Below are 22489 nucleotides of genomic sequence, written 5' to 3' on the forward strand. Positions count from 1 at the left end.
GAACATTTCCCTAGAGGGAAAGCAATTAAAAAATATTTGGGGGGGGGCGCCTGGGTGGCTCAGTTGGTTAAGTGACTGCCTTCGGCTCAGGTCATGATCCTGGAGTCCCGGGATCGAGTCCCGCATCGGGCTCCCTGCTCGGCAGGGAGTCTGCTTCTCCCTCTGACCCTCCTCCCTCTCGTGCTCTCTCTCTGTCTCTCATTCTCTCTCTCTCAAATAAATAAATAAAATCTTAAAAAAAAAAAAATTGGGGGCCGGGTGCCTGGGTGGCTCAGTCGTTAAGCGTCTGCCTTCGGCTCAGGTCATGATCCCAGGGTCCTGGGATCGAGCCCCGTGTCGGGCTCCCTGCTCGGCGGGAAGCCTGCTTCTCCCTCTCCCACTCCCCCTGCTTGTGTTCCCTCTCTCTCACTGTGCCTCTGTCAAATAAATAAAATCTTTAAAAAAAAAAAAAAAAATATATATATATATATATTTGGGGCCTTGGTCATGCCTGCATGCTGACGTTCATCCCTTGTGTTTAAATTATGCTCTTCTGAGTTCACATTTGTTCTCTGCCTGCAAATTAATTCATGCGATCTTTTTTTCATTCTTTCATGTCATCCATTCAATTCATTCATTCACTGAGCTTTACACATCAGGCAGTGAACTTAGCCTCGGAGCCGTGAAGACAGCCGCATCTTCAAAGAAGTCACATCAGTAGGAGAGAGAGACATGGGGACAGCTACAGTGCAACGTAGTATGTGTTCTCCTCCGGGTTTTTGGAGGAGGCCTAAAGGCCCGAGTCAGCCTTTAGGGAGCCCAGAAAACTCCATTTCTGCGGAATACTGAAAATGGACTCAGAGCAGCTTTCGGGGGGATACATGGTTGAGAAGCAGAGGGTGAGGAAGATGCCAGGCTCCACGGCGGCTTGCTTAGAGAAAGACCCAGCAGCATGAAGGAGCATATTTAACATATTTTCGTGGGTGTGCATGAGATGTTGAAATTGCATTTTTGTTTTTGTTTTGTTTTGTTTTTTAAGGAATTTACCCAGAAGCAGCCCAAAGGTAAGGATGTTCCTTAAAGGTTTACCAACAGATTTCCAGATTGCTCATTCTACCTAATGCTCATAAGTCTGTTCAATCCTTCGCCTGAATAAAAACACACTTGTGTAAATTTATATATATTCACAAAAACCTCAAAAGCTATTCTTAGAAAAAATGTCAGCCTTGTCAATAGCTCTGCTGGAGAGGTAAAAATATTGCCAAAACCTATTCCCGATGACAGCACCTGCTCACTATGAATCAAACTGGAGGCCGGTCAAAACAAATGGCGGGGCTCTTCTATTCTCTCATGAAACACATTCATCCACTCTCAGAATGCATCTCACAAAGTGAAGAAACAGAATAGCCATCAATGGCAAGGACGAAAGGCTCAGCATAAAATGAACTACTCGTAATCTGTGTTTCCAACAGAGGTGGTGCTAAAAGGACTCATAGGCCTTTTCAAACCAAGTCTTCCCTGTAACCAGCAGACAGAAGGAAGCAGACATGAAAACAACCCTGAGGGACGTGTGGTGCCCAGACTGGTGCCATTCACAGAATTTCACGAAAACTCCATCACTGCACACTCTCCTCTTGCCCCAGGTTCAATTTCTTCCATTTCAGGACACAAGGACGTAGGATGTGTGGATGTGGTTGGTGGGAGTGTTGGAGGGTCAGGGGTCATGACACCTGGGCTTCCGTTTGGCACGTGGGAAAAGGACGGAGGAAGATTTACCAACACTGTTGCTTTATTGGCTTGTCCCAGAGACATCTGGGATAATCCCTAAAGGTCTCACACAGCTGGACTTTCTGCCTTGATATAATGCTTAAATTTCTTCTTCCCCACTTTTTGCTAGACATTTGGTACAAGGCAGACTTCCACGATACTGTATTTTTACCACATTGTAAATGTTCTCATTTTTTTAATTTACCAGATCATGCTTTCTCTCCACATTTTATTTCTAAACTATTCACATCTTTTCCCCCTAAGACCACATGCCAGGAATTATTCAATTGTTACAATAATAACAACTGTGCAAACCGTATGCAAATGTAAAGCCAGTTATGACCGGCAGAAAATGTTTGGCTTCAGAAAGAAAGAACCAAAACCTATTTGTTTTTGCTCCCGCAGCAGTCTGCAAAGCATTTCTGGATCCATTTCGTCTTCTATTGAGAAAGCCAAAGTAACAGATCTCCTGTATGCCCCAAGTGCAAAGGACAGCTGGTGGCTTACCCCAAAGAACTTCCTCTGCACCAGGTGCTTGGGGAAGGGGGGCGGGGAAGGGGTGGGTGCTGTGTCTGTGGGGAGTCTGAAAGAACCTAAAAGGCTGTAGGCAGGACTGTGGCTGAGCACATGAAGGATGCTGCTAAGGTCAGGAAGACGCCCAGCAGAAGAAAAATTCTGTCCAGAAATATTCTATAGTTCCAGGCTTAATGAACTTAAGCAGCAGTAAGTAATACGGGAAGTTTCCAATGAGGCACAAATATAAATGTATAGAGACAGGGAAAACATGAGTAATGACATGACCACATCTGACACGCTCCTCACCCAGAACGGTATTCATTTACTCTGACATTTATTCCAGAACTCCTGTATATAAGGCAATTTGGGGGGCACATAATGAATACGACGGTCCCTGTTGTCAAGGCGCTTAAAAGGGAAGCCAAAACACAAGCACACGGAATAATGAGAAAGTCTTTAACAGGATTAGGAGTTAATTCCTTTTACTTGGCTTTGCTTCTAACAAGTATTCAATTATCACAGTCAGAGGGCTCATCTGGAATGTTCTAAAAAATGCAATCAAGAATTAAAAAGGGGAAGAAAAAAAAAAAAACCCCAAGGCCAAGTGATCACAAATCAGCTATTAATCACTGGATATTAAATTTCCCAAGTGTTTGCTGTGTGCCTGGTTGTATCGAAGACAAACTGGGCTGAGAGCTGCTTTCCAAGGACCAACAGCTTAACAGGAGAAGCGAGGGTAAAAGGTGTTGTTCAGAGGCCAGGGAGGGGACAGAGGTCCAGGAAAGAGGTCGAGGCAGGAGTGTGGAAGGGGACTGCTGGTGACGGAGGAAGACCACGCTGACTGAACAGAGGGGAATCAAGGTGCAGACAGCCATCAGTCCCGGGCTGCACAGCCCTGGGAGCCGGCCACGGCTATCACAAATTAGGGAGCATCTGCTGAAGGCTTTTGAGTAGGAGGCCATGAAGATTTTTTTAAAGTGTTATTAAGAGGAGACAAGATGAAATGGGAAGGGAGGCCCAGACTGAAGGCATGCATCCGGCCAGCCGCTGCTGCTGGGGTCCTGGGGATGGGAATCTAGAAGATTCAGGTGGAGCCAGAGACTCCTGCATGGTGTCGACGAAGAAAATATCGCCAGAACCCGGCCATCGACTGGGTCTGGGGGAGCATGGTGGCGGAGGGAGGCATCCAACACAACTGAGGTTTCAAGCTTCACTACCCAAGGAAGATGACGACACTTCTAAGACAGCTACCCCTCTGCTCTGTCCTAGTGCTTCTCTCGCCACCCCCATCCCAGCTGCACAATGAACTGACCAGGGAACCCGGCTCCGGATAAACCACAGATTCTCCACATGGAGAACTTTCTACAACGTGGAGACCGAGTGGGTCAAGCGGTGTTGGCCTTGGCCTTGTCAAGTCAGGTCCGGCCAGTGCCGGCCAAAGCCACGGATGAGTGGATATCAAAACGGGCAGTTTCACCAGACTGCAGACAGACACACAGACAAGGCCCTGCGTTTCCAGGGAGACCGACAGAGAGAGGTCAACTGCCTGATGGCTGTCCAGCCCTGGGAATCCTGCCATATTCCCCAGCTAGCAGCTGGGTTCTCGAAGGCCCCGGGATCTACCTAACACGTCCACCACTCACTTGAGCTCTTTGCAGGGGTTCTAATCTGAAGAAGACCAAAAAATGTACTCTCAGGAGTCGGCCACAGGCTTGGCTGAGCCCATCGGCCCATCCTCCACCTGTCACACTCTCCTCTGAGCCACACACTGTTGGGACAGATGGTGACAGCCTGGTGGTCACGGGAACAGGCTCTGAGTCACACTGTCCAGCTTCGACAGCTGTGCGGTCTCCCTGAGTCCCTTAATCCGCGTGCCTCACTTAGTTCCCTCTTCTGAGCAATGAGGCAAACAACAGGGCCTTTCTCCCAGGGCAGGTGTGAGGAGTGACCCATCCGAAAAGCCCTTTCGGGGACCCTGGCACAGAGTACACGCTCCAAAAACCTAGTGTCACTGTCATCATCATCAGCTACCCTCACCAGGACAGGCACTGCGAGACAGAGGAGATCCTGTCACTGTGCTCCTTCCGAACTCCCGGTGGCCACGGAGGTGACCCAGGCCACTGAGGGTCCTGCAGAGTCTGGGCTCCCACGCGGCTCAGGCAGCTGTTCCGCCTGCCTGCCTCCCTCCCTGGCAGCGGAGAGAGCCGACATGCACGCACGCACGCACCTCACATGGCCCTCTCAAGTCTCAAGAGAGCGCACCCCTGCCTGAACCCACAGTGTTTGCTCGCCCTGAAAGGGCCTCTCCATGAACCCGCGTTATCAGTCAAGGGTCTCCCGTCCCTGAGGACTTCCTGATTCCTTCCATTCTAGAAGAACGCAGCGCCTCCTCGGCTGTGCCCTCCTCACTCCTCACCCTCCGCCCACCACTCACATTCTGGTGTTTCCGTGGCCCCAGACTGCGTCTGCCCTCACTCCTATTAACAGTTATTATTGTAGCTAATCCGTATGGAGCGCTTCCTGTGCCAGGCACACTGGTAAGTCCTGCACGAATGGACTCATGCAATTCTCCCAACACCTCCCGGAAACAGGATTCTGTGCTCACCCCATTTTTTTTTTACAGACGAGAAAACCGAGGCACAGAGAGGTTACATAACTGGCGCAAGCTCACACAGTAAGCAAGCGGCAGAACCAGGATGGGAGCACGCAGGGCTCTTAAGCACTCTGTGAATGCCACCTATTTTAAGACTTCATTGATCTCCTTCCCTGCCATCTCTGCAGCTCGCCTCCTGCTTCCCAGAGGGATGGATGGACCCTTCCCTGGCTGCCTTCCCCACCCATGACTCCGGAGCACCGACTCCCAGCCTTCTGTCCCGTGCACAGCTAAGGGGTGTTCTGTGTTCCTTCTAGCACACCCCTGCCTAGAGGCCCCCCTCTCCGTCATCCCCAGTTAGCCTTTTACCTGGATCTTCCCCCTCTTTCTCTCTCGTCTAGCTCTTTACCTTGGGAACAGGAGCCTGTCCGTTCTCCCCTGAGACCCTCCATGTCCTGCCCCTGCCACTCCCTCTGGCTGCAGCCTTGTCTCACTCCCCTTACGCTGAAGGTCAAATTCTCCAGAGACGCCTGCACGCTCCCTGCCCTCACTTCTAGAGGCACAGCAATCCGCCCCACCGCCTACAGCCACACCACACTGGGGTTTCGCCCCTGTGGTTTCTTTCCCGATCTTCCTGGACTTCTCCGAAGTGCTGACTTGAGAGGGTTCTATACACAGCAGGTTCTGAAATGTCTAAGTGACAAACAACCAGTCTTCCTTCGCTGAGGGCCCCTCTTCCCTTGGCTCCCTGGCATGGCCAACACGGCCATCTGCTTTTCCTAAATCTCTTTCCTGATGTTCTTGACTCATACAACCTGGAATCTGTTTGGGGAGGCCATGTGCCCAGTTCCAGAAACAGGAGAAACTTATATTCCCAGATGTTCTGGAAATAAGAGGTCGGTGGACGGTGATGTCCTGGGACGTCTGTTGAGGAGGCAAACACAGTCCGCGTGGGCCTTTCTGCCACCTGTCATTTGCTCTTTGCCCTTCTGTCCATGATAGCAGACCTGAGAGAGAGCGTGAGCACAGATTCCGTTTTTCCTGGTTTCCCCTACCTGTCCAAATGCATTTCTGTCTCTTTGGCAGGCTCGCTCTTAATGATTAATGTTCCGCGTGGTATTCTGTATTTCTTCTTCTCACTCCTTCTGAATAATTTCTTCCATTCCCGGTGCTTCAAATGCAACCTACCTGTGATGACTTCCAAATAATGCTGGGTCCCCGATCCCCTTCTTGAGCTCTAGCTCTGTCTGTTTTCGGTAGCTTTCAGGGTCCCTACAACGTCTCATGGGCTCTGTAAATCCTATAAGCTCCAACGTCCATGTCTCGTATTCCACCCCCCCCAGAGAACACTACCATTTTCCACCTGGCGGTCCAAGCCCCAAATCAAGGGGCCATCCCCACTCCTCCTTAACAGCCCCCACTCTAGTCCATCAATCACGTTCTCTCCAATCTCCTCAATGGTCATCTTTGGTTCTGATCCTTTCTTGGCATTTTCCCTGCTACCATCTTGAGACATCATTGTTTCTTGCACAGGTCACTGCCTCGGCCTCATTAGTCAGCCTTGCTGGGGAACAATCTGGCTAGAGGGATCTTTCTATGATGCAAATCTGCCTATGCCATGCCCCTTTAAAATGCTGCTTTAAAAAGTGGTTTTCCCCGCTGCTTCAGGGCAGAACTCAAAGTCTTCAGCACAGCACAGGACCTCTCCCGACTGGGTCTCTAACACCTCTCTCCACACGGCGCCCCCACCATAGCTGTGGCCACATGGGATGACTTCCGCTGACCGGCCACCTGCCTTTGCATTCACTGTGGCACCTGACACGCCCCTGCCCCTCTCCCTGGCCAGGCGCTCCTCGTCCTCAAGATGCAGCTCGGGTACCACTTCCTTCCACGAGTCCACCCCTGGCCCTCCCAAGTTGGGGCTCACTGCTTCTCCCCTGCGCTCCTGGGCTGCCCTGGGCCTGCCCCAGTTGGGACACTTACTGACCCAACTGCCATCATGAGCTTAATTTTCTTTTCTTTCCACTACACCCTCAGTGCTCTGGGGCAATCCCCTCCACGTATTTACATGTAAATCACAAAACCCAGCACAGTGTGCGGCTTGTGGACAGACTTTGAAGCTGAAAGTTGGATGAATGTGTCTATATGAGTCCGTCCACTACGCTTCTTAGATAAGCAGCTGCAGGGCAGACAGGATGTTTTATTATCGGTCCTTACACATTAAGTCAATGCTTCATAGATGTTTTCTTCCTCTCCTTTTGGGCACTGGATGACAAATCAATGTTGAGTTTTTTTCCGAGTGATGAAATGAGATGAAAAACAAGGACAGAGATCAATTTGGTATCCCAAATACCTCCAGGAGGTATCTTTCCTTCTTTCTTCTTTCCTTCCTCCCTTCTGTTGCTGTTTGAGGTCCATTTCACACAAAATCACAAAGAAAGTAAAAGTGGCCGACAGTCTCCCCATCCAGAGGGGCCCACAGTTCATCTTTTGGAGGATCTTCTTCTAATCTGTTTTTTGTGATGCCCCCATGCTGACTTTGCTCTCCACCTCCTTGCTGCTTCTAGAAACGCACAAGAGGCTGGAATGGGCTGTAACTCCTGTTTCATGGTGATGAATTCAATACAGCATTAGTCACAAGACAAAATATGAAGACCTCCCCTGTGTCGCAACTGCTCTGAACAGGAGAGACTTCAAGCTGACATGTGGCTTCTCTTGGAGCAAGCTGCTCTTCATCTACAAACTTCTCCTGGTTGTGTCTATGGGACTGTGGTCTGCAAAGCCACCTTACCTTTAAGGGAAGATGTAATTCAAGATTTTTGCTTATCTGTCCACTCTGGCAAAGACTTCTTGTCAGGTGGTGCATTCAGTTCCCAGGAGTGACTCTTAATCTTATTATTAAACTATTTCAATTCCTATCATTTTTAAAGTTGGGGGGGATTCCAAATATTCAGTTTTAGGATATTTCAAATCTCACACACCTGGCAGAGTGCCTCAAAGCTCACTACTCTGCTGATGTCTCAAAACGACACATACCCTCTTTTCTCAGTATCAAAGAACAGGCTAAACCCAAAGTTCAGCCCAACTAAAAGAAATCCAGGAAGGATGGAGCAATGTTGGGATTAGTACCAATCCAAGAGGAAAAATATGTGCCCTTTCCCCAGTGTTAATATGGCTAAGTATCTCTGGAATCCCAGGCTCCCTTCTGCCCTTCAGAGAGCTCTACTTGCGGGGAGAGGGGGTCATCAAAACACACACTTCTGTGTCTTGGCTCAAGGAAAGCACCCTGCCCACCCCCCACCCCCCCGCCCTCCCATCCCCAAACACAATTCCTAATCCGCCTTATGGGAAGGCAGGCAGAGGGATCTGGGAAAAAGGGATGACTGAGCCTACCTAAGGACCCATCTATCTCTGTGGGAGCGGCAGGTGGTGAACGAGACAGACCTGCGAGCACGGGGGATGGGCACGGACACCTGTGACTTGGATCAACAGTTTCCTGTTTGGGACTTGGCGGGGAGGGGAGGGGAAAGGAGACGCAGATACAGAGACAATCGCTCAAACATCCTGGCGCTTGGAATGCTTATAGCTTCAGGATCCCAAGAACTTAATGGTAATGAAGAGCTTAGGCCCAAGGTAGCCACATTTTCTACCCTGCCATGACCCTGGGAAGCTTAGGACACCTTTGTGGGAGTGACAAAAAGGCACCCCCTCTGACTTAGCAAAAGTCCACCTCTCTGTCGAAAATGAGAAGACCATCTCCTCTGGGCAGACTCAGCCCTGCAAAGAAAAAGGACCCTCTTTACCAGCAGGTCCCGGGCTTGGCCGCCAGTATGGGCTGCAAAAGAGCTTCTGTTTGCTCTTGAGTGGGCACCTGTGTAGAACCCCACTCTTGCTACGGGCTGCATCCACAGACAGATGAGCAGGAGGTGACTTGAAGGCCAGTACGACCAGTAAGCAGGAGCAGTGGGGCCCAGCGGGTTCCAGGCTGCCCTGATTCCTCATGAGGCCAGAGAAGCCACGGAGGACTAGATTATTCCCCAGAAACACACAGATGGGCACGTGCAGGACCTGTGTGCCAGGGGCTGGGGGAGGGGCAGGGCTCAATGTCAAACACTGGCAGTCTAAGGAGAGGCCCACCTGACATGCGCAGGGTCTGGGCCCGCATCTGGTACGCCGGGAGGGTCCTCCTCACTCACCGGCCTCAATGGGCACTGCTGCCCACGGGTACCTCCACCCCAACCAGCATCACTGTTTTCAGTTCCTCCAAAGAACCTGATGTGGAAAGGTGGGGCTTTGGATTTAGAATTCTCAGGCTCCTCGGAGTTCTGGGCCAGAAAGGGCTCACCCCTGACCCCTGCCTGCCACCTTCTCTTCTCCACGGCAGTCCTGTCCCACATCTCTCAGGGCCTGAGGGCTCATGGGTGGACAACCCTGCGGATGTTGCTTCCCATCCTTCACACCCCAGGGTGTAGTCACTGGGGCATGGCTCCCCCACAGGAGCAGGGACCTGGGAAAGACGCCCTCACAGCAGACTCGGCATCATGAGTGCAGAGAATTCTGGAATGTTGTGGGGTCCTAGGTTCCATGGAGCATGGCACAGAAAGGAGCACATGAACTTCAGCTGGGCACACCCTCTGGGCTTCTCCGACTTGCTGCCCCATGGAGAAGGGGCGCAGCCAGAGAAGGGCCAGAGAGAAGCCCTTTCAAGTACAAGACCTAGGTTAGGTGTCCCAGGGAAGGCTGCCCCTGCCTGGGTTCGAGAGCAATACTACCAAAGAGACCCAGGTCCCACCGGCAGTCACCAAACAGTGTACTGGGTGCTCACACAGGGCGAATACAGGTTGCTCAGCGCAGCGCACGGAAGGGGCATGGAGCCTGGACTCTGGAAAGGCTCCTCTGAGGAAGGGGTACCTGCAACGTAGGGCTGTTTCGTACATGAGGACGCGCAGATGGCAAGGTAGGAAAAAGTCGGAATGTGTTTCAGCATCTGCAAAGGCATGGAGGTGGGACAACATGGCGCCTCCCGGAAATGACCAGTTACGTGTCATGGTGCGCATCTAGGGATACAGGCATGAATCTGGAAGGTTCTGCAGAGAAGGCCTTGTGTGTCATGCTGAGGCATTTGGAATAATAGAAGAGTTGCCAAGGAAGACTTCATTCATTTTCATAATTGGCATGTGCCCTAAACGGAGTCATCAATGAACACAGGATGTATGCTACAGATAGTTTCAGTATTATCAATTATACTCCAAATGCTTCTTTAAAATATATTAAAGCCAACCTACTGATGGGCAGTGTGGTCCTCTCAAATATAATTTTAGCTGGAGCCCAAACCTTTCCTTAGCTTTGGACGGACACATCCAGCTGACAGCTCCCTTCGGGTTTCTCAAAAGCATGTTAAACATAACTTGCTCTGAACAGAACTCAAACACTCTACTCTGGCCCCTTTCTGACCTCCCCATCTCATTCAATAGCCCTTTTTTTACTCAAGTCAGTAAACCAGGAGTCACCTTGTGATTTCTCTCTTGCTCCTCCTTCCCTCCCCTGCCCTCCTCCAAGTCCTGCTGATTTCTCAGAACCATCTCTCCTCTCCATCCTCACTGCTATCCTGGTACTAGCACCTTTTGCCTAGACTCATACAGCAGCCTCCTCCTGGTCTTCCTGCCAGGCAAGAATGATCATACAAGAAAATCCACTCAGATCAGTCCCTTGTATAAAATCCTTTAATGCTTTCCTCATGGCATTTGGAGTGAAGTTTAAACTCCTCACCTTGGCCTATAAGACCTTGTAAGAGCTGCTGCCTACCTTGTTTTGCAACCTCACCTCATGCCGTCCTTCCCCTTCCCCCATCCCAAGTAGGTGCTTCTCTACCAGTCAAATTCTCAGCCCCTGGTGTATTTCCTTCCCAACCTTAATTGTATTGGGCAATGATTTCATTATCTGTATGTCTCTCTCTCTTTCTGGGGGGTGGGGTGTCTATTTCTTCTCCCAATAATATAAACTCCGGGAAGCCAGGGGATTCTTTCTATTAGAAACTAGAGATAAATTGTTAAAGAAAGCTCAAAGTCTGGCCCATAGTAGGTGTTCAAGAAATGTTTACCCAGTGAACAATGTGACAACCATATAAGAAATTCACCACACTTATCACTCTGCAGAATTTTGTTAATTAGGCTCCTTTAACTTAAAAAAAAAAAATCCTTGCTGATAAAACAAGCTCAAAATTAATAAAGGAATCATTATACTTGGAGGAAGTCTAATTCAAATCTGGACTCCAAAAGATTATTTTAAGTATTCACATTGGCTAGTAGGTGGAAATCCATGGAGAATTAAACAAAATTTATCATGGATGCAAATTCATTTATTAAAAAAATTATGGCAGTAACATAGCAGTACTACATGCCTGCTTTAATGTGGAAAATATTTAAATAAGATCATAATGGCTCTCTTAGAACGTATCTATTTAGTCTAAACCTCTGGTTCATTTCCACTGTAAATCTACTTTGTTTCAAATCTGAGAATGTACAGCCAAAAGGCTTTTCCGATGCTGAGACCAACAGATGTGCACAGTGATCTCGATGGTATTTTAGAGTATTACGAAGAGCACAAAAAACTTAGCAAATAATTTAAACTACATATTCTTTGTCTAGTCTTTCTCTCTGTGAATCTGCAGCCATAATTCTAAGCTATTAAATCCAAGGCAGGAAAAAAAGTATGTCACTGAGATGGGAAGTAGTTACAAGAACACGAAAGCCATGTCTATTTCATTTACTTTTCTAGGATCAAATGATTTAATAATTTTGCAAATAGGAATAAACAAATTAACAATCAGGTTTTTTTCAAAGCCAGATACAGAGAAATAAGAAAACACTAAATTAGTAAAGGAAATTTAAAAACTTAACTCAAGAATTAATTGTCTTAAATGAGGATTACAATTTTTTTTTTTAAAGATTTTATTTATTTTTATTTGAGAGAGAGAATGAGAGAGAGGGAGTACATGAGAGGGGGGAGGGTCAGAGGGAGAAGCAGACTCCCCACTGAGCAGGGAGCCCGATGCGGGACTCGATCCCGGGACTCCAGGATCATGACCTGAGCCGAAGGCAGTCGCTTAACCAACTGAGCCACCCAAGCGCTTCGAGGATTACAATTCTTGATTGTTGGAAATTTCTAGAATATACACGGCTATTGCAGTTGCATGACACTTTTCACGTTTCCCTCGTCTCCTGTTTCACGCCTGTTCACTTCTCAACTTGCTGAAGAGTTACTTCCTTTAGAAACACCTTTGTTATTCCCTTCTGGATTCCTGTACCATCTTGGAGATACGTCTATTATATATTGTAACAAAGCACTACAAAGCACTGTTGGGTTTTTAGTTGTTCATTTGTGGACCCTGCAAAGAGCAGCTTAAGGACTCATCTCTTTGTAACACCAGCCCCCGGGATAGTGCCAGCTATACTGTAGGTATTCATCAGACATTTATTGCAAAATGAATGCTTAAGCCATCTCTATTATTCCTTTCTGAAGACTTGTAAGTTTGGTGACCATATTTTATAACCCTAATGCTGACAAACATGACGTCATTAAAGGATTTCTGTCATCTCCAGGTGCATGAAACTGAACTCTGCTAGTTTTAATGTCAAGATTTCAGAGACATTTCGATGGGAAGCTCGTGGTAGTATCTGCTGTCTTGAATAACTCAGAAAATTGCCAGAGGTGACCTGAAGTCTGTGGGATAGATCTGAAGTCTATCTAACTCTGGCTTCCTTCTTCATCACCCACCCTCCGTCCCTCCCATTTCAGCCTTTCTTCCACCGAAATGATAGAACAACCCACCTACTAGTGACCTTACTAACCGTGAATTCCTGATCATTCTAGTTTACGAGATTAAAAACCTCAGAGCAGCATTTTCCTGATAACATCGTCCTAACTCTCTAGTTTGGATCAAATGAGGAAAAGGCTGTCGCAGATTCATAGGCAAAAAAAAAATCTGAAATACACACTATTTTCAGAGAACTGCACTTATTTTTTTTCCCCCAGTCACACACAAGAGCTCCAAACATGACCATTAAATACATCACTCAAAACTGACTTGGAAAAGTGTTTTAAAAGTGGACAAAATTTCATGGAAATGAACATGTCAGCTATTTTATATTGGCAAGTCCAAGAACACCCTGGGGTCTTTAAATTACAAAAGTTGTTCAGACATACATTAAAACACTGTAATTGAGAAAAACTGGAAACATTCTAAAGAGCCAAAAATAGTTGGTTAACTATAACATGGTAGAGCCACAGAGGGTAAAACGATGCAGAAGTATATTTAAAACACTCACTGTATATTACATAAAAAACAGCAGTTTATGGAGCTGACTACACAGTATGATGCCATTTTGAGGTGAAATTACATATGCATATTCAACCATAGAAAAAGCCTGGAAGAATATACATGGGCATATAAACTGCGGTACCTTGATATACTTTTTTCGCTTGTTCTAGTTTTCTAAAGTTTCTAAAATGAACGTATCTTTGCTTTATCACTGGAAAGTGTGTGCGCATGCGTGTGTATGTATTTTAGTCTATTTGGCTATTTCCTTTCATCTTTTTTCACATTATTAAAATACATGGCTTATAAAAGTTTCCTTAAGGGGCGCCTGGGTGGCTCAGTCGTTAAGCGTCTGCCTTCCGCTCAGGTCATGATCCCAGGGTCCTGGGATTGGGCCCCGCATCGGACTCCCTGCTCCGCGGGAAGCCTGCTTCTCCCTCTCCCACTCCCCCTGCTTCTCCCTCTCCCGCTCCCCCTGCTTGTGTTCCCTGTCTCGCTGTGTCTCTGTCAAATAAGTGAAATCTTTTAAAAAATAAAATAAAAAAATAAAAGTTTCCTTAAAGTCATCTAAGCTCCTCTCCTAATTATACAGATTTTGATAGACTGTGAAAGTTAAAGCAGATTTCTGCATTCTGGGCTGTGAAATGTCAAGAGGAGGAAGAAACTCAGCAATTTTCACAAGCGTCAGGAAAACTAAAAGGAAAGCTTACTGACTTCACATACCATAAAATTTGTAACACCACTTCCTTAGACTGTGCACTGTTAAGAGTTTGAGTCTAGAAGGTTTCCTAAAGCCTAAAGCACTCACTGATGTGCAACAATGAAATACATTATGACACGCATATCAATTTCCATGAGCACCCATCCCCCGTTTCCCTAACACCAACTATCATCAGTGATAAACACTGACTTTTCGATGGCTAAGAATTGGTATTAGGAAGGCTACATAAGCCAGTGTCCCTCTCTTCCAGGAAATGTGCCATAAAGATAGGTGATTATTTCATAGGTGGCATATATCCTTCAGATTTGCATTGATTCAAGTTACCAGATCCTGGCAAATAATTTTACATGCCTTGTGCCCTCTCCTCTCATCCTTAACCTACTTTCGAGGTAGGAGCTATTCCCATTTAACAGGTGAAAAGACCAAGACATGCAACGATTAACTAATTGGTCTAAAATCACAAAGCTGGGAAATGGAAAGGCTAGGTCGGGAATGCAGTTCTAACAGTCTGCAGAGGCTGTGCTTTTTTTTTTTTTTTTAAAGATTTTATTTATTTATTTGAGAGAGAGACTGAGAGAGAGAGCATGAGATGGGGGAAGGTCGGGAGGGTCAGAGGGAGAAGCAGACTCCCCGCTGAGCAGGGAGCCCGATGCGGGACTCGATCCTGGGACTCCAGGATCATGACCTGAGCCGAAGGCAGTCGCTTAACCAACTGAGCCACCCAGGCGCCCAAGGCTGTGCTTTTTAACCATCAGGGTTACAACACCCCCACCCCCCGCCCCCGAACACACGCTGCCAACAACAAAGTAAGGGCTATAGGCAGTAGGCAACACAGTGATTCAGAGGAAACCCACACTACCTAGAGCCAGGAGAAGCAGAGGAGGCTCCATGGAATGAGCAGGGCTTGATCTGAGTCTTGAAAGACAAAAATGCAGTATCAGGAGAGAGTGGATCCCAGAGCAGGCGACGTTCTCTCCCGGGTACAAATCTGGCTTGGAGGTCCTGGAGTCCTCTTCTATAAAGGATTGGGACAGGCTGCCCAACCCGCAAGAATGAACTTGACAGTATCTTGTAATTAGAATGAAATCTGAGCAGCTCAACGTGAAGAAGGCATTCTTTCTTCCTTATCATTACTGGTGCTCTCTTCTCCAAGTGTTTGGCAAAAATTTTGAAAAGGAATACGAAAAAAATAATCGGTCCCTAAATAAAATCTAACAGGACAATGAACTACTTTAAAAATAAAAAAAATTCACAGCATTCACTGAAGAGGAAAATGTCTCTGGGTTAAGAAACTAGGCCAAACGTACAGAGGTAATTGTGTCACGGGTGTGGAGCTAAATTTCAATTTATAAGCGGAAAAAAAGCTATCAAAAATAGATGACAAGGGAATAAAATGAATCAGACGAATTCATGAAGGAAGTGAATCAGTAAGCCTTTAGCTTTTATCGTTTATTCATGTTTGGAGTAAAAACATTTACTTATAGACTTTTCCCCTCACAATAATGCAAAAAAAAAAAAAAAAGGGAAGAAAATTTTATTTGGCCTTGTTTTTTCCCCAGACCATAATTATATATATGGAAAGAGACATTTCTTGGGAAATGCTTAAAACAATTTACCAATAAGAAAGGGAGGGAGGATGACCCCTACCTTGGTTCCTCTCTATCCTCAAGGATCTGAAAGAACCCGCTCTCTTTCTTCAGCCCTGTGGCTCACTCCAATTCGGCTCCTGCTACTCTAGGTTTCCAGCCCACCACTCCAAAGCAAGGACTCTCACCAAGGTGGCCTGTCATGTACGTGTTACTATATCAGTGCTCAGTGATCAGTCCTCATCTTACTTGTCAGATCCACAACAGACAGACCCGATCACTCCATCTCCTTCCACACCGTGTCTGGGACACCACACTCTCTTGGTTCTGACCTCCCTGGTTGCTCCTTCTCGGTGTCCTCTTCCTGACCTTTTAACGTGACAGAGTGCCCCAAGGTTCGGTTCTTACTCTCTCCTGTTCTTGGCACATATTCCCGGGACCCTCCGTGATCTCGAGTGTTCTCTTGATTTTACATACTGTCCACAGTCATTGGTAGATGACTCCCAAGTGTGTATTTCCAGCCCAGCCCCCTTTCCCGAACTCCAGACTCAGCTCAGCCCCCTTTCCCGAACTCCAGACTCCCATATGTAACCGCTCACCTGACATCTCCACTTGAATGTCTAATAAGGATCATTTACCTAACCTCCAAAACTGAGCTACTGATGCCCCCACCTCTACAAACTTGGCCAAAAAAAAAAATCTGACTGCACCCCTAGATTTCCACATCTCAGGTGATGGCAGCTCTACTGTGCCAGTTGCTCGGGCCCCCAAACCCTAGAATTATCCTTTTCTCTCTCTCATGGCCATCTTAAATCTGTTGGCTCTACCTTCAAAATATAGAATTTAACCACTTCTCCCCCCCTCCACTGCTACCACCCGCAGCCAAGCCACCACCATCTCTTACTTGGATTGCTGGAAAGCCTCCTGACTGGACCCCTTGCTTCTACACCTGCCCCTCAAAGTCTACTGTCGACACTGCAAGAGTGTTTTATCTAGCTAGCTAGCTAGCTACGATGTTGTTCATTTATTTGAGAGCGAGAAAAAGGAAGCACCAGAAGGGGGAACGGAGGGAGAGGGAGAAGCAGACTCCCGGCTAAGCAAGGAGCCCCATGAGGGACCCAATCCCAGGACCCTGGGATCATGACCTGAGCCGAGGGCAGACGCTCACCTGACTGAGCCACCCAGGCACCCTGGGAGTGTTCCTTTTAAAACTTATGATGATCGTGCCACTTTTATCCTCAAGGTCCTGCAATGGCTCTCCATCTCTCATAATCAAAGCCAAAGTCCTTCCACGGCACGCGAAACCCTATGCCATCTACATGTGCAACAATCCCTCCTGCTCACTTCTCTCAGCTCCTCCGACTAGCTTTCCCTTCAACAGTTCTGCTCCAGCCACCTCGACCTCCTTACTGCTCCTCACTCTACGTGTTAGGTCATTATTTACTATGTTTACAGTCACCCTTCCCTGTAGCCTGTTAGAATGTAAGCAGAACATGTGCTCTACAAGGGCGTGAGTCTTTGTTCTGTCCACTGATATACCCTAAGAGACTACCCAGTATGAAGCACTAATAGATGCTCAAGTCAAAACTGCTCAAAAAGTGAATTTCTAGTCTCTTAGCAAACTATAAAGAGCTTGGCCACATGGCTGGATTCCTTTATCTTAAAAATATCCTGAGCCAATTGTTCATACATTTATCCATCCATTACTCCTCCATTCAAAGTAAACTCCAGCAATTATAATGTGCTCTGCACAGGTATTAGGGACAGAAGTAAAAGGCCGAGGCTTTGCTTATGCACATGGCAAAGAGACAAGAAACCACACAAATACAAGGCGGCCTGTTAACGGACTTGACAGAAGAGAGCCATCAACTGACCAGGGCTGGAGAGGCAAGGGCCATCAGGAAAGGCTTTCCAGAACACATACCTCTTGGACTAAGTTTTGAAGGAGTTAATGAAAGAAGGTTGGTAGAGACTATAGGAGGAGGAGGGAGGAAGAGCCATTTTCAGCAGAGGACACAGCTTACCACAACACAGACAGCATATGGGAGCAGGGAGCCCTGGGGAACCTCAGGCAGCTCAGGGTAGTTAGGGTCCTGGGATTCAGGGGACGTGTGGAGGTGGGGAGGTCTTCTCTCACTCATGCTGCGTAATTTGATTTAATCTTTTTATTTATTTATTTTTTTAAAAAGATTTTATTTATTTATTTGACAGAGAGAGACACAGCGAGAGAGGGAACACAAGCAGAGGGAGTGGGAGAGGGAGAAGCAGGCTTCCCGCTGAGCAGGGAGCCCGATGTGGGGCTCGATCCCAGGACCCTGGGATCATGACCTGAACCGAAGGCAGACGCTTAACGACTAAGCCACCCAGGTGCCCCAATTTGATTTAATCTTGAAGTTGAAGGGTAGCTATTCATGTTGCATTTCAGGTTTGTATTTTAGAAATATCTGGTAGCAAGTAGTGTGGTAAGATGGGGCCCTGAGAAAGACTCTACAGATAGGCATAGAATTTTAAGTCAGAGTTAGAAACCTAGTATAAATTGGTAAGATAAAGAGCTCCGAGCATTGTAGTGCTTGACCCAAAGTAACCTGACAAGGATCATTATTATTATTATTATTATTATTATCATTTACTATCTTTTCAGAAGACTTAAAAGAGGAGAACCGTAAAAGAAAGATGCTTAAAGAAATCATAAAGATATCCTGATTCAACTCCAGATCCCCAAAGAAGTGGAACAGAGAGTAAACAAAGGTCCACGAAGAAAACCAACATCAGTGTCACTCTTGAGTCAACAAGGAGCTCACGAGAGTCCACGAGAGGGCTCCCATGCCAAAAGAAACACCCTGTCCACACATCATCTGCCCACTGCCATTCCCTCCTGAACATCTCAGATTTTTCCTTTCAGAAGATCCCAACACTCAGTAGCTACTTGGCTCTTAGAGTTCCAGTAATCCTGTTACTGCAACAGCAAAACTGTTCTTTCTCCTTCAAGCAAGGCAGAGGGATTGCCTGAATCACAGGGATGGTTACCTCAACCCACCACTCTGCGTTTTGAGGGCACAGAAGATCTTTCTCAATTGTCTTCTTTCACAACATGCCTTGTTAGCCAAGCCCTAGATGTTAGTTTGGCTTGGAAGACCATTGCAGGCAACTGGAAAAAAACCAGGGCTACCCCTGGCGTTGATACAGAACTGAGCTTTCGCAGGACAGTAAAAGCAATAGGTTCTCTGTTTTCCAGTTTCAGGCCTACTTCCCTAGAGTTTGTCAGTGAGTGATTTTCACATCTCCCTAACTACTTATTCCAGAAGTTTGAAAAAGAGAAATAGATTTCAGGCACAACGAGATCCTAGAACTATAACTATACCCATTTCTCTCAGAGGGTAGCACTTGAATTAGGAGGGGGGAAAAGGAGAGGAAATCTAAAATGGGAAGAAAGCTAAATACGGCTCTAAGCACACAGATCAAGGCTCATAAACTAGGTCAGGCGTGTGTGTGTCTGGGTGTGTGAATGAATGCACGTGTGTGTTGTACATGCATAAAACTTGAGTACTTGATGTTATCTGTTTAAACTCTCCATGTTACAAAATTATTTCCATAAGCTACAGAACTACAAGTCCCCTTTGAAGTGATTTTTTTCAGTATCTGTTGAACTTCTAAAATGATAACTAACCCTTTGGAACAAATTGTGCCTTTTGATGGTTTGTTTCAAAATGTCTAAGGTAGGAAGATGACACTGTGAAACCTGAAGTCTAAGCACAAATTCGAAAATGTACTCAAAGGGAAGTTTTCCTTTTGGGTCCTTTCATTCAACAGTGAAGTGATTTTCTATAAGGTAAAGTTAAAAAAAATAATGAAGTTTCTCAGAGATTGCTCAATTGTTCTGAATTTAAATCTCTGCCCTCTGGGGAGAATTCCTGTAGAAAAAGAAGGCAAGGTTGTTATTAGGCAATAAAAGGTTTTGGATCCTTCTTTAAATCCTGCTGTTACTTTGCCTCTAAAAAAAAGATACATTTTTTCCCCCATTTGGTAGGTTGTCATTTTGTTGACGGGTTCCAGTTTCCTTCGGGCTGCAGAAGCATTTTATTTTGGTTTAGTTCTGATAGTTTCTTTTTGCTTTTGTTTCCCTTGCCTGAGAAGACAGAGAAAAATGTTTCTACAGCTGATGTCAAAGAGATTACTGCCTATAGTGTCTTTTTTGGTTTGCAAATGATATATCTGAAAAGGAATTAATATTCAAAATATATAAAATAACAAAATATAAACAACTTAATACCCAAATAACATATAATCTGATTTAAAAATGGGCAGAGGACCTGAACAGTCATTTCTCCAAAGGAGACATTCAAATGGCCAACGGACAAACGAAAAGGTGTTCAACATCATCATCAGGGAACTGGACACCAGAACCAAGATGAGGTCTCTCTTTACACCTGTCAGAATGGCTAGAATCAAAAAGACAAGAAATAGTGTTGGCGAGGATGTGGAAAAAAAGGAACCCTCGTGCAATGTTGGTGGGAATGCAAGCTGGTATAACCACTCTGGAAAACAGTATAGTGGTTCCTCAAAAACTTAAAACTAGAATTATAATTCAGTAATTCTACCACTGGGTATTTACCCAAAGAAAACAAAAACACTATTTCAAAAGGATATATGTACCCCTATATTTATTGCAGCATTGTTTACAAAAACCAAGATATAGAAACAACCCAAGTGTCTATCAATAGAAGAATGCATAAGAAAGATGTGGTATGCACAGGGGAATTCCTATTCAGCCATAAAAAAGGATGAGATCTTGCATCTGCAACAACATGGATGAACCTAGAGGGTATAATACTAAGTGAAACAAGTCAGAGAAAAATATCACATGATTTCACTTATAGGTGAATTTAAGAAACGAAACACACAAAGAAACAAAGAAACAGGCTCTTAAATACAGAAGGAGGATGGGTGAACTGGGTGATGGGGATTAAAGCGCACACTGATTTTGATGAGCAGAGTAATATACAGAATTGTTGAATCATTACATTGTACACCTGAAACTACTATAACACTGTATGTTAATTATACTTCAATTTAAAAAAAGGAAAAGAAAAAATACAATACATTTTAAGGGGACAGGGCTTTTTTTGTGTGGGGGGGTGAGGGGTGGGAGGGTCAAAATGGTCTTGCTTTTGTTTTCCTAGGAATGGACAACCTAAGGACAACCAAGGAGATTATATAACTCAAATATAACAAGGCATATATATGTGTTTTTTTAGAGGGAAAGAGTCTAGGATTTATTTGTGTTTTCAGATTTCTTATTTCAAAGAGCAAATCAGTTTGAAAATATGTACACCATAATTTCTTTCTATACCAATTTAATTTTACCTATTACTAAAGAAAATTCTCCTGAGAGCTTCCTCTAATATGAAACTAATGTCTAAAACCACCCTTTAAAATAAACATATCATTTGATTCAACATATAAGTGGCAGCAAGAGCAAGCTGGAAAATAGACTTTATCTCAAATAAGGAAAAAGTCCGCTCATAAGAAAAAGACAAAAAAAGACCTAAATTCAAAAGAAAAAAAAAAAGTAATAGACATTTGGGAAAATGTACTTGGTTTTCTCATGTTTAATGGAAATAATCACAGCACCTGTCCCACAGGGCTGTCATGAGAATTACATGAACTCATTCATAGAAAGCACTGGAAATAGTGTCTAGGTGCTCAATTTAGTGCTCAATAAATATTAGTGCTAATTATTATTAATTATTGTTACTGGTGATGGCTCACGTTATCCGGCCATCTTTTGCTTTCCTGCTGAGGAAGGCAAGCAGTCTTGGAGGGATCACAATCTTGTGAAAATCTTGGCTGTACAGGATGATAGCCCGATTTCACAGGGGGGGAACACACTGAGAAAACTGCTCCAGATTTCTCAAATCTAGCAGGAAGAGAAGGTAATTACAGAGGATGAGTGTTTCTGATCTTCGAAGGAAGATCTATCACCTAAAAGAGAGAGATAAGGCTTGTTCTGCATTTTCCAGAGAGACAGCCTTGAATTAAATGGTGAAAGTGACAAAGGAACATGTCGGCTGCAAGAAAGACTCCAACACGGAAAACACTGACCTCATCAAAGGACAGGCTGCCCTGAACGGTGGTCAGCGTGCTGTCACTGAGTGTGAACGCAGGAATTCTTGCCAGCCACAGGTGATTAGGAGAAGCTCCCTTAGCCAGTCCCTGCTAGGTGACAATCATGACAGCAGCCATGGTGATGAGGAGAGCTGACACTTCCACAGAAACTGCCCAGCACTGCTGGACTTTACATATACTGACCCTCGTAATCCTCTTCATAACTCCCTTTCCACAGCCTGTGTTCCTAACCACCACGATCTGCTGCCTACTCCCCCCACCCCACCTTTAGAAACCTCAGCAAGCTATTTATTTAGCCTCTCTGTGCTCGACATCCTCATTTGTAAAACGAGAAAAATGGCATTTATCTCAGAGGATAGTGATAAAAAATAAATGAAATAAATTTGTTTAGTACCTAGAACAGTGCCTGACACATAGCAAGTAGCTTATATGCGATTTCTTTTTACAGAAAGGTCCTTTCAACTTTTAAGAAAATTTTTTACTTGGATGGCACGTTAAGGAAGGTATAAAGAACTGTCTTGACTACAGTGAGCAATCTGATTTTTTTTTTCTTATCATATAAGTGGAGCTCATGGCTTGCTGATTTAAGATTGATTCTCCAACAAAACGAAATCAGCCATGAAAAATACGGGCAAAACTGAAGCGGGAGTTCTGCATGAGACCCAATACCCTGTACACTTTGTCATGGCTGATCGTAAGGCCTTGAGAAAAGGGGCCTCGTCCATCACCCACTGCTGACTTCTCTTAACCATCCTCAAGGCCTTGGCCATTAAGTCAGCCACACTTTTAGCAGAATCTTTAACTGCTTTATACACTGGACTCAACCTAGATCTACTGAATCAATTCTTAAACCTAGGTCAATCCAATCTACTTCTTTTGCGCCT

The 22489-nt window shown here is 45.6% G+C and overlaps 1 protein-coding gene across 6 annotated transcripts in view; it reads right to left on the reverse strand.

The window, feature by feature from the left end:
• Window positions 1–22489, reverse strand: part of PIP5K1B (phosphatidylinositol-4-phosphate 5-kinase type 1 beta) — a 305430-nt gene that overhangs the window by 198523 nt on the left and 84418 nt on the right. The window contains exon 1 of one of the 6 annotated variants that reach the window (XM_035029093.1): window positions 14753–15017. The exons of the other annotated variants lie outside the window; for them this stretch is intronic. The gene's annotated coding sequence lies outside the window, so the exon portion shown is untranslated. Of the gene's footprint in view, window positions 1–14752; window positions 15018–22489 lie in introns of those variants that run through there. 6 annotated transcript variants of the gene reach the window in all.

The sequence above is a fragment of the Mirounga leonina genome, unplaced genomic scaffold (genome assembly GCF_011800145.1).
Source record: "Mirounga leonina isolate KUSES-001 unplaced genomic scaffold, KU_Mleo_1.0 Mir_224, whole genome shotgun sequence".
NCBI lineage: Eukaryota > Metazoa > Chordata > Mammalia > Carnivora > Phocidae > Mirounga > Mirounga leonina.